Raw genomic sequence first — 13281 nt, forward strand, 5'->3', positions numbered from 1 at the left:
TCCCAAAGCAATCGCTGCTGGCAGGTGGTCCTCCATCTTTTGATAGAATTTGTAGAGAAGAGACAAAACAGAGGAGCTGGGATGCGTGCCCGGGAGAGAAAAGCAGACTTATGATAGAGGTGGACTTGATGAGGCTCATCAAAAGCATTCAAGTCCTGAGGGGGAGCAGTAGACCATCTTTGTCACTTTACACACACACACACACAGAAACAGACACACATACACACACACAAAGTAATCTGCTGCTATCTAGTGGACCAGTATTACACCTGCAGCACTCTTAATAGGTTGAAGTTAGATGGATCAGGTAAGTTTACAGGCCTGCAGCTGGTATAAGGCTTGCTCAACACTAATCAATTGCCTCATCATGTTGCATTGTTTTTCATGATTGAATGTAGTCTTGTAGGAGATACACCAGGCAGTCTCACTCCAGGGGTAAACATTTATCTTGAGGGAGAGAAGTAGATTAACCAAATCGTGCATGCAAACGGATACACTCCACAGTTTATGTGCTGACTAAAGGGGAGGGAGGAGATGTGTGTGTGTGGGTGCACCCAGAAAAAAAAAACATACCTTTCCTCCGGCACACCCTTACATCGGAGTTGCTCACGTCACTGGAGCTCCGTAGTCACGTTTCCCCATCCTCATATAGGTCAAAACAAACTCCGAAATATTCAACAAATTCACATTTTCTGAATCTTAACCACTCACACAGTCCCTCACATCTGCTGCTGCTCCTCTGGCGGGGCTAGGAGCGGCAGTCCTCGGTCAACAGAGGTGGGGGGAAAGTGTGCCACCGGGAACGGAGGATGAATATTTCACGACCGCTATTCTTCGGCGGCCGCCGGGGGCTTGAGTTCCACACGCTCCGGTGAGGACTGATGAGCACCGCGGGTGGGCATACACGGTTGATACACACCGGTAGTGGTTGTGGTGACGATAAATAAACAACACGGGTTAAAATTGAGGCAAATTTAAGTTAATTAATGATTATTTAAATGTTAATATTAGTGCGTGTTTTTAGCCTTTCTGTGACTTAAAGGTTGAGTGATATAGCCTAAATAACTCAGGTGATATTTATTTAACTTTAATGGGATAAAGAAGTTGTTTTGGTTTTTTTCCCCTCCACTAACCTGAGTGTCGTCGGGAGTTTTTGGTGTACAGGGCTTTAGGTTTTTAACATTTCCTCTCCCGGACTGAACACGCTGTGGGAAAGTGTGTCATGTTATGGCTCAAGGGGGTAAAACGGAGCATAACAGATGAAGGTGAGAGCTACAACAAGAAAATGTACAGTTACCGTCTCTCCGACACGAGCAATGCTCCTGTTGCCCGCCAGATGGACCCGCCTGACAGCAAACAAAACAGCACACAGAGCCACAAACTGCTGCATCTTCTCCACTGGATCCACTCCATATAACCCAGACGACCTTGCCGTCTCCCCCACATGACCGGGCTGGTATCAAAAACAGGTTTTTGGCTTTGATATTGAACCAACTGTGGAGTGGCACGATGCAACACCTCGTTGTGTTTGTTTTTTTTACCCCCCCACCCCAGAAAAAAACAAGCCTTTGGGCTCGCTGGAGCTATTTTTAGAGCTGTTCACAAGACAGTGGCTTACATAGACTTCAACCGATATGCATTGTGTGAAGTGCTTTTTGGGTTAACACACCAGCTTGTTTTCTAACCAAAAAAATCAGGGCTTTCATTTTCTGCCCACTAACAGCAATGCAATCAGTCACTACTACTAGGCTTCTTTTTTTGAAAATGCAACTACCGATGTGCAATTAAATCATCCAAAACTTTAGCGACATCTCTCTCATTCTCTCTCCTCACACCATAACATAGAAAGAAAGAATTACCAGATCCCAATCAAGACTCACGAGAAAGCAAAAAGATCATGTTTCTGCTCAGAAAGGTAGTGTTTATTGTCCCCGATGGGCAAGTTTGTTTGCAACAGTAGTCAACACAACTAGTACACATCATCCTGAAAAGATACGATACATCATAGGAATATACAGTGAGAAATAAGATAATAATAATAAAGCTCTAAGAGTGCATCAGTCCTTTGTTTAGTGCAATAGCAACTAAACCTACAGCTTGTTTAGGAACCCAACAGCTGATGGAACAAATGATCTAAAATATCCGTTTGATTTGGCCCTCCGAGGGAAAGAAAACCACTTCCCTGATGGCAGGAGTTGAAACGCTACATGGAGAGGTTGATGAGGGTCTATGTGCCTCTATGAGTGGCTCTGGTTCGATAAACATGGCCAATATCATTCAAATTAGTGCCGATGGTTTTTTTGGCAATGTTTAACAACATTTCCCAGCCTATTTTTTTGTTCACCATGCTTAGGTTACCAAACCAACAGATCATTGCGAAAGTCAAAAGTGTCTCGATGAAAGATGAATAAAACATATTTTAAGAGCGATTTGTCGATGTTAAAACACATCGGCTTTCTCAAAGAAAACAGTCTCTGATTGGCCTTTTTGCAGAAGGAGTCGGTGTTGGCCTCAAAAGTAATTTTACCATCCAGGATGGTGCCAAGGTACGTTTACTGACTTACTGTCTCCACAGCTATCTTTCTGACTTCCCTGTATTTCTTTTCCTCTAGTAAATGAGTGGATCGTTTCTGTTTCTTCCGATATTCAGTTGGAACGCAAATAAACCTGGTCACAACTGGTAGGCGTGCAACCTGGGGACAGATATAGAGCTGCCGCAATTAATAGGTTAATTGATTAGTTGTCACCTGATAAATTGATAATCAATTAATTGGTTTCAGTGTTTGTTTTGTTAAAGAAAGAAAGGTCAATACTCTTTGATTGCAGCTTCTTAAAACCGGAATGTGTCCGGGCTTCTGTCCTCTTCTGTGACAGTAACTGAATATCTCTGGGTTGTGGACAAAACGAGACATTTGAGGACGTCATCTTGGGCTTTGAGAAACACCGTTTGACATTTTTAGACCAAACAACAAATCGATTAATTGAGAAAATAATCGACAGGTTAATCGACAATGAAGATAAGCTTTAATTGCAACCTGAGATGAATCAAAAGAAAGGTTGAGAATAACTCGATGAGGGGAATGATATCAGAGGGTGGCACTCTCTTTCCTTCTGTGTGGTTCTCTCGTGGTTGGGCAGAGCTACAGGGTTGGAGATATTTTATTCTTGCCTGAATTATTTGGATTTTTTGAAGGTAATGTTGCAACCAAGAGTTGCTGCTAGAAATTGTTGCCTCCTTACAACAGTTTGCTCAGGGCCCTGAAACAGTAAATATCTGTAATGTTTGGCATGTTCCAAGGCCCCTGTCCAGCTCTGGGCTCTGTGAATCATTCAAGGAAAGTAATAGCTTCATCCTGCAGGCATACGCTTGTTTTTTTGAATAACACAGCGAAAACCTTGTTGCAGGAAGGTAGTAATGTTTCTGCAGGAAAAATCTATCAAGCTAGACCCGCGTTGTTTTTTGAGGAAAGATATGTCAGAGAAGAATATGTGATATAAATAATGAATAGATAATTGGAACGAAGAGTTAAAGTGTAACTTAAAAATGAACAGAGGACAACCCAAAATGCAAATTCGAGTGAGGTGAAAACAGAAAGAGTAGACCCAGCTTACTGCCTCTGAGTTCGATGCAGTCGTGAGCTTTCCCACTACCAGGCTCTGCTGGTCGGACAGCAGGCAGGAGATCAGAGAGCGGATCACCAACATTAGTTTTTTTCCAGAAGGAGTCAGCTGAGTCTGGAGCTCGAGCAGCTGCTCTGAGACACATGGTCTCTGCACAGGGTCAGAGGGTGACTGTAGAAAGCTCCCCACTGGGACTAAGAGACCTGTGCATGTGTGACACTGTCTGTGTATTTAAGACAGCAAGAGCGATAAATTACAAATAGATAGATAGATAGATAGATAGATAGATAGATAGATAGATAGATAGATAGATAGATAGATAGATAGATAGATAGATAGATAGATAGATAGACAGATAGATAGATAGAGAAACAGAGTGTTGGAAAGACAGAAAAGCAGCAGGGTACACCAATCCACATCCACTTTATAGAGGCTCCACCTGGATAGGCCGATTGCAGAGAAGCAAGACTGCTAGAGTAGCGAGGGTCCTGCTGTGTGTCCATCAGTTTCAAATAATCCCTGCTGCTGCCGAAGTGTCCTTGAGTCACATGTCGAACCCCTGCCTGCTCAGAGACACACCTGACTGCTGTTGAACTCCAAACTGCAGTGAATTTGTTCCTGTTCCTCACGAAAATGAGACTTCAGTGCATCTGTGTTTTATCCACAGTACAGATTACGCCAACCAAACAGCTCAGCGGTGGTACAAACATGGAGCCAACCTGCAGAACACCACCATTCCCACACCCACTCCAAGATAGATATGGTAAGGGTGTGTGTTCTTATGTTTGTTTGTCTGTGTGTGTGAGGTTGTAAGGTTGAGTTGACATGACAGATAGTCTTAGAGAGGATGAGAAGCTGCATTTGTGAAGAGGAATGTAGGCAGCAGATTGTGTTTATGTACTTAGGTGATGAATTATAGGAGCCTTACAGGGCAGAAATGTAAAATATTTGCATCGGGGAAAGTCCGATAAAACCTCAAAGAAGAGACAGCAACACCAACTTTACTTATATACATGACTCAATGAAAACTGAAACAGTGAAACAACTATGTTTATCAAACACTTGTGACAAGGATATGTAATAGAGGCAGGATGTTTTACAGTTTACCAATAAACATTATTGTCTAAAGTGACACCAGTGAAACACTTAACTTCACTTGGAATTTAATAATAATAAATTGTCCCAAGCATCTTTTTCTGCATAATAAGTATTCCTAAAGTATAAATAAGGCATTCATATCAGCACATACCGGGCAACATATTGCTGATATCGATATATCTGTGATAGACCAATATCACCGGCCAACCAACAAACGGACACGGGCAATAACATAACCCCCTTGGCGGAGGTAATTATATACAGATCATATACAGTACAATACACCTGTGCTATCACATATAAAACTTGTAGCATGTGGTAGTCCTGTTGCATATACATAACATAAAAGTATGTCTTATGAAGTCCGGTTAGGATTTTGAGGGCATAGGTAGAATATGGACTAGAATATGTTGCATATGTGCACAAAACATCGAAAATGCCTTATACAGAACATATAAAGATGTGGAAATTAACATGTATAATACATGTAAGTACAATCATGCTTGAAAAAATGGACATACGTGTAATGGGGGGGCTAATACAATATTCACTAAAATATTTAAAGTCACATCAAAAATGTAAGTATATGCGCACCACTGTGATTATGAAGGTTACACTGTGTTTAAGAATACCAAAATTCTAAATAAAAAAAATATTCCACAACTGGTCAAGATTTACTTATGTGATAGATGCTGATAAAATTCACTCGGAGCCATTTAATCAGTAAATACACCTTTAAGACTGTAAGTTTATAACCACACTGTACCTTTTTCATCCAGCTGTGGATCCTTGTTGCTTATCATACCACTCTCTCTCTATGCTAAATGTCTCATACCTCCACCAAGGCCCATTTAATGAAGCCTATTATCAAACATAATAGACCTTTAAAACTCCAAATAACTCTAAAATTTTAAACCATCCATCACTGCTTAACCATCATTAGATGTAGCATCTGCATCAAATTGTACTCACTCACTCATAGATACCAGCCACCTAGATACACCTGATTTTTTTCATCAAGATCCATGCATTATTCCCTGAGAAATTAATGAAAATGTCGAATACCAAAATGTGTTTATTCTGGGCCGAGACCCATCCTCCATCCAAATATCGTGGAAATCTGTTCAGTAGTTTTTGTGTAAACCCACTGACCAACCAACAAACAAACAGATGGAGTAAAAAGTGGTATTCTTACAGATTGAGGAAAAATGAAACATGAGCAGAGACTGTTTTAAACAGAACAAGATACAATGTACAGTCGTCATCAGCAGATATAATATACATTTTTTAAAAATCGATGCACGCTTTACAAGGCTTTTAGTTCACACCAGGAGCTTATTGAAGTGCTGTGGGCTTTGGGGAATAAATGAATTTATGAGTCATTTTGATTTGACATTGAGCATCTTCGGAGAGCATACTGAAAGTACAGTAGACGTAGCTTTACAGCAACACTTATATTTCTGTAACAGTTTTGCTGTTTTTTAAAGAATGGCAACCTCCCATCCCTGGATGATATCTGATACAGTATACTGAATGAATGTTAATGTAAATGTAAAGATATAAAAATGAAAGTAACACAAAACGGCAGTATTTGTCTTCTCTCCAGTTTTTAGAAATTGGCTTTCATGTATAAAAACTCTGTGGTATTTATCCACATTCAAAACATTCATCAGGCCAAATCTTCCAGGGTGCAAGAGTATTTCTTTAAATGGCTTTTAATGATACAGCTTAAAGAATTTCTCTCTTCCTCCTGGGTGTTTGGAAAACACAACAGACTGATGATTTTCGCTTAGCGCTGCTTTAGATCTACTCCACTCTCGAGTATACGAGAGCAAAGGGGCAACATAGATGAAATTATCATGTTGTTTTCTGCACAGCAGGTGATTATTTGATCATCAGGAACCACTCGGTTCTGAAATCATGCTTTCATGTTGGGATGCTGCTGTGGAATTGAGATAACACCTGTCTTGGCGCTCAACAACACAGAAATGGTATTTATATGAAAGCTGATGTATCTCATAAGCCTATTAGATTGAGCTAAATTACAATTTAAGATCTTTTTTAATAAAGTCAGCAGTCATGTTTAGATACAAAGCAGAGACATGCTTCACAGGGGACACCTGTGGCCTCACACTTGGCAGACTTGGTCGTGTGACTAATTGTGCTGCAATTTGAGACATTTATTCACATTATACATAATACGTGGAAGATGTACAGCAGTAATTTATCAAATTGCTTTCTCGCTCTCTGCATGCTGATGCATTGTGAGCAGCCAAGTTCAACACATTTATATTCAGAGGGGCTGACTTCAGCAGACCTGCAGTATCTCACACTGTGGGAACATTCAAACTGTTCCTGTATGGTCTACAAAGATATTGTATAATCTATTTCTAAATAGACCGCTCAAAATAAACTTTGCATTTTAATAACCTTAACGGGTGATGAATTTTAATGTGAAATTTAACATTCGGGTGAGTTTGGATTATTTTGTATTTAACACTAACAGCCTGCAGTGAAACAGCAAGGATATAATACTGTCCTCCGGTGCTCTTTATAAGCTCCTACTTCACTGTGTTGAAGCTGCAAACACGACACATAGATAAACAATTTTGTTTGGAAAAATATTTCAAACAAAAGTGAACCCTTTGCCAGAATTTGTTTTATGGGGTCATACATGTTATATTAAATTTAATGAATGTATTAGCCAAAAGATATTGTACTCCATAGGCAGTCTATAAGAAGAAAAGGTTAAGTAAAGATTGAAAATCAATCCCCAGGAGGAGCTGGACATGGCTGGGGAGATGGATGATTGGGCTATCTTGCTTAGCCTGTTGCCATCACAACTTGGACCCAGATAAGCAGTGGAAAGATAGATAGAAATCAGTATAACGTTGGCATGATTTCCATGCTCTCTGCCCTTACATTTTGGATTTTGGAGCCTCTGATTTTAGGTTATCACTGTAACAATTCTGGAGTGAGATCCAGAAGCAGAATCAGTAGGTAGGAGTAGTAGTGCAAAAGCAGGTTTTAATAGTCAAAAGGCAGGAAATAGGTCAAGAACAGGTAGGCAGTCAGCGGAGGCAAAACAAGACCAGAAGGGATTGGGCAGGCAGCCAAAAGTCCAAAAAACTAGCTGGGTTCAAAGTCACTAACACAGGCAGGCGTTAGATACAGGAAACAAGGCTGCAGTAGACAACCTGGAAAATGAAGAGAATTACTGTGCAGGTGAAGTATATATAGTGCGGGGCAGATGGGGTAGTGAGTCTGCAAACAGGTAGAGGATCTGATGACTGGAAAAGGCTGGAGCACAGTCCAACTGGGCAGCTGGTGGACAGGATGGAAGAGGAATGGCCGTCTCTAAGACTACAGCAGAGGATGGCTGAAAATCAATATACAGGACATTTATTACTCTCCGTGTATTGGCAAATACTGCAGCCTTAAAATGTAGGCATCACTGTAACAATTCTGGAGTGAGACCCAGAAGCACAGTCAGTAGGTAGGAGTGGTAACAGAAAAGATTTTACCAGTCAAAAGGCAGGATAGAGGTCGGAAACAGGTAGGCAGTCAGCGGAGGCAAATGCAACCAAGAGACCAGGCAGGCAGCCAAAAATCCAAAAACTAGCTGTGCTCAAAGTCCACACAAATTTTGGTTAGGTTTGGTAGAAACTGAAGTACTGTGGCTTTGTGAATGTAATGTTTGTCTAAGAGACAGTAATTTTATTGAATAATTAATTTGATTCATCCTTTTTCATGGAAACACCAGTGTGTGTAATAAAATTAATGATTGTTGACTTCAATTAAGCTGCTTCAGTTTTAGCGTCTTGGTGTTTTTGTGCAGGACGGCTATCATGTTGTAAGTAGCACATGGGATATTCCTACTAATACTTTAGAAGATAAGTTAACCTAAAAATGAAAATTCAGTCGCTACCGTCTCACCCTCATGCCCATAGGCAGAAATCCCGGGGGGCACAGGGGGGTCCAGACTCCCCTTCCTTGAAAAAAGAGAGAATTTTTTTAGGAGAATGCTGCAACACTGTTTTGCTGAGAAGCTCCGGATATGTTTTGTGGACCAAGACACACTCCATCAGCACAAGAATGAGTAGATAATGACTGAATTTTCATTATTCCCTCCCCTCTCAGTGCCTCTTCCACTGGCTCTGCTTTTGGAAAAAATATGTCCAGTTGTCAGTGGTGAGAGACAGATAATAGGTTGATCCCTTTTGAATTGTTTGATTAAATACACATACAATGTTTGTCAATTTAAAACAGAATTCTGCAAGTAAAGAAAGTCGCAGTTTGTCTTAAAGATTTAGTACGTTTAGTTTTGCGTGAAACTGCTCAGTGAACTGCATCTGTCATCTCTCACAATATACATCACCAACATGGCTGCAACCTTGGCACCATAAGTCTGGCAGTGAATCGAAAGAAGAGTTAGCTGGTTCCACAAGAGCTAGCATGCTTGATGCTGGTGAGTGTTAAACGAGTCCACTTCAGGCATGCGACTTATGGTTGTGTAGTCTTTCTGATTTATTATTTTCACAGTCTTCTACTTTGACAAATAAATTAAGTAAATGTATCTTTTAAATTGACAACATCATATGTGTAATTCATGGCACAATTCAAATGAGATAAAAAAAAAAAAGTCTCTTGCCGATAACTACCATACACATTTTTTTCTAATATCAGGTCGCATGGTGGTCCATCAGAAGGGGAGGGACTTTGCTTCTCTGTTCATGAACAGAATTATTAATCAGATAAAAACGATTGGAAAGATGAAGTGGCTGTCATGACAATCACAGAATATTAATATTAATGAACGGCTGTTAGCAGAACTGGCACCTGTTGCGCCCCTATTGAATCCATTGGTTAGTTAACAGTTGTTCTGTTTGAAACGGTCTTCTTCCCTCTGATCTTAACAGACTTTGAATTCCTCAACTGTTTCATATTCATTAGTCATATATTCTTTTCTATTTACAGTAACTAAACAATAGTTGGAAGGGGAGAACCATGGACCAGTGATGCACTCAACAACCTGCACATCCCACACACACTCTCTCTCTCTCTCTCCATGGAAAAAGGATGGGTCTCTCTCAGTTCACTGCAGGCCTTCAGGTCCCAGTTGGCCACTCATGATGGTCAGTCCACCTACGCCTCTGAGTGTTGCTGCCAGTGGCGAAAATATACAGGCAACGACAATTACAATCCGGATACAGAGGAGAGGGAGCCACCACATGTATTTATTCTTTAGCACATTTTTACATACCCCCCACACGCATACACCATACTGACTTTCGCACGTAATTGATTAGCATAAACATTTTGCAAAAAGTGTTTACACTTTCTCTACTTTCTCTGTCTCTCTCGCAGCCCCCCTCTGTGGGACGAGCAAATGATTAGGTGTTGCTGGGAGCAGCTGGAGAAAGTCAGAGATAAAGTCAAGACACAGCTGGAGTGAGTTCACCTCATTTAGTCATGACACATTGACTTGTTAACTCGCTCACAAACACACATGTATGCATATGTTCTGCTGTTTCACATGTGAATTCAGCATAGATAATCATGTAATTGCTGTGTATATTTTGAGTGTGTGCATCAGCATGTTTAACCAGGAGTGAGAGCGAGAGCATAACAACTGCTTATATATAGTATATAAAGATACCTTTGTTAGGAGCAGAATTAGTGTTTGTTTTCAAGTGTGAAAGATTTTTGGGGGTATCATTACAACTGTCCCAGTTATCACCAATTTGTGGGAATGCCTCATTGTAAACCTGGCACTTTAAAGCCTGGTTTAAAAAAAAATGTGCTGAAAGAAATGTGCTGAAAGGGCACTTACTAAGATTATTGATCTTTACAGCAAAGGCACGCTCTGCACATTTGAGAAATTAAAACAAAAGTACAAAATTCCCAGTGGCCACTTCTAAGTATTTACAGATATAGCACTTTTAGAGATTGACCAAGGACCACTTCTCCATCAACTGCTGCCCTCATCAACACCCAACAGAGACATCAAAGCAGTGTCTAAAATCACATTTACTAGATAATGCTCTACTTCTTTTTAAACAGTATATTTATTAGTGCTTACTTTTTCAACAAAGTATAAGATAATAACAAACAAATGCAATCCACAGTGGAAAGAAAAATGTAAAAAAAGAAAAAAAAAGACAAAAACAGGAACAAAAAAAATAAAAATAAAATAAAGAACAGGTTATTAACACAGTACGAGCAGTGACAATGATAGTCAAGAAAATTCTTGCAGCATGTTGGCAGAGATACCAGGCTCTATGTAGGCAAACATTCTTTTTCATTATTGTCTTTTTTATGTTACATGTTTGCTTGGGAGACACAGGCTGAGGGTCCATCTCCAGTTCCAGACCCAGTCATTTTTTTTAGATAGCACATTTGACCAGAACCTTTACAGCCTAAAACCTGACCAAAGACAGAGTTTAAGTACCAATTTCTATCTTGTATTTAACATGAAGGAGCAGGATTGTGATGGAGATTAGTGCTCTACATTTACTGTCTGCCATTTTACTATAGTATCCAAATTCTGAGTGTTTTAGATCAATTCCACAGTGGAACAAAAACATGGACACTACTTCCTCTTATCCTCAGTGCAATCTGCTGCATTTCATAGATGCGAAAATTACAGTTTTGCAACTCTACAGTTGTCAGCGATGATGCAAAATGATGGCGATAACACAATTTAATACTCACTATTGAGAGAACTATTGAGTGTCCATTATTTACATAGGAAGTGGTCAATCGATTCTCAAGGGAGTGATTTCACACACAGTAATTATTTGTACTTTAGATGCACAAACCCATACTTTCAAAAGCAAATAATTTCACACACATTTTCCCATTAAATGTAGTTTTCATTTTCTATGTCATCAATCATGACCAGTGAAATCCCCACGCTGACATTATTGTCGAAGATATCGGAGCCATAATGGCACCAACAGTGTGATAGTCTACAACAGCCTGTTTGTGCTGTTCTCACGGGTCTGGTGTAACGAGGATAATATTGGCTTGTGGGCATCAGAGTACAAAGTGTCACAGAAGATTACACAGCAGGTGAAAACACGCTGCTTGCCATGAGAGACAAATAGTCCCACTGCAACCATGTTAATGTGGCCTTCACTGATCACATTGACCAGACCATATGCGCCAAGAAAATGTCACAGTGACGCCTTAAAAAGGTGCCTGTGTTTCTGTCTGTGACTGCATAATGTAGCCACCCAACTCTCTCCCTCAATGGTCCTTTAGGAGATGCAGCAGATGGACGAGCTTCCCATTCAGGAGAAAAATACCCCAAAAACCAGACTGCATGAGATTACAAAATGACCAAACAGAGACTCAGGCTAAACCATAACAGTTCACAAACAGATGCACACCAGCACATTCAGTGTAGGGCCCATTTGAGAAAATCAGTAGAAAGAAACTCATTGACAAATCAAAAATTATTTCATAAAATAATTTAAAATGTTCAAATCAATGTATAAAATAACAAACAAAAAATATATGAATCTAGAACTTTACAGTTGCAAAATGAGATAAGATGTTCTCTCTTGTATTAAAGCCGTGCTAATGTTCTGGTTAGGTCTTGGCACAAAACCACATGGTTATAGTTTGGAAAACACCATGGTTTCCGAGGTCTCCTGCAAAACTTTTTGCCACAGACACGTCTGGAGATGGCCCCAGTAAGTGGTCACACTTACAAATGCTGCAACACAGACTCGAACTAGTCGCACGCTTGGCAGCCTCCTCGCCTGTAGCTCCACCACCATCTCCTCCAAGTCCTGATGTGAAAGTCAGTTAATAAACACATGATATGACACGGTTTGTACAAATGTCACTATGGTAAATAGCCTATGCCATGGACAATGTTGAAGGTATCTGTGGTTTTCAGAAACTTTAACAACTAACATTATATCCTGATGACTGGGCTGGTTTTCTTCCTCTATCTACAAATTCATCCACACAGACTTATCTGTATTCACACCTGCAAGCATATGCATGCACCAATGCACCCATAGTTACACCCAACAGAGCACGAGTTTAATGTATGCATGTCAGTAGAAGACTTTTTTGATGATGTCTCAATGAGCGGAAAATTATTTTGACTGTATTTCAGAGTTAACTGAACGTGCAACCCATCTCTCTATCATCACTCAAGCTGAATCAGGTTGCAATTTTTAATTATTTCTCCTTTACTGTTTCAATAATTGCTCCCCTTTTCAAAATGCAAGAGGCTACTCTCTCTGGTTCCCATCATCCAAACAAATAAGCCAACAACTTCTTAACCGCAGAGGAGCCAGTAAGTGATCATAATGCTCTTTATCAACCCAGTATGCTGATGCCAGCATCAAACTACAGCTTTCTCCACCACCACCACCAGGATAAAGACTCGATCAGCAGTTGGCTGATGGCCAAGCGGGGAGTTTTATGCTATTGTCTCATTATTGGATTCATCCCCATAATCAGGCATTATCCCCAGATAAAGTCTTTGCCAATCTAATCTATGTTTAATCAACAACACAACATTTTTAAACTAGTCTGCTG

The sequence above is a fragment of the Pagrus major genome, chromosome 1, assembly GCF_040436345.1.
Source record: "Pagrus major chromosome 1, Pma_NU_1.0".
NCBI classification, from domain to species: domain Eukaryota; kingdom Metazoa; phylum Chordata; class Actinopteri; order Spariformes; family Sparidae; genus Pagrus; species Pagrus major.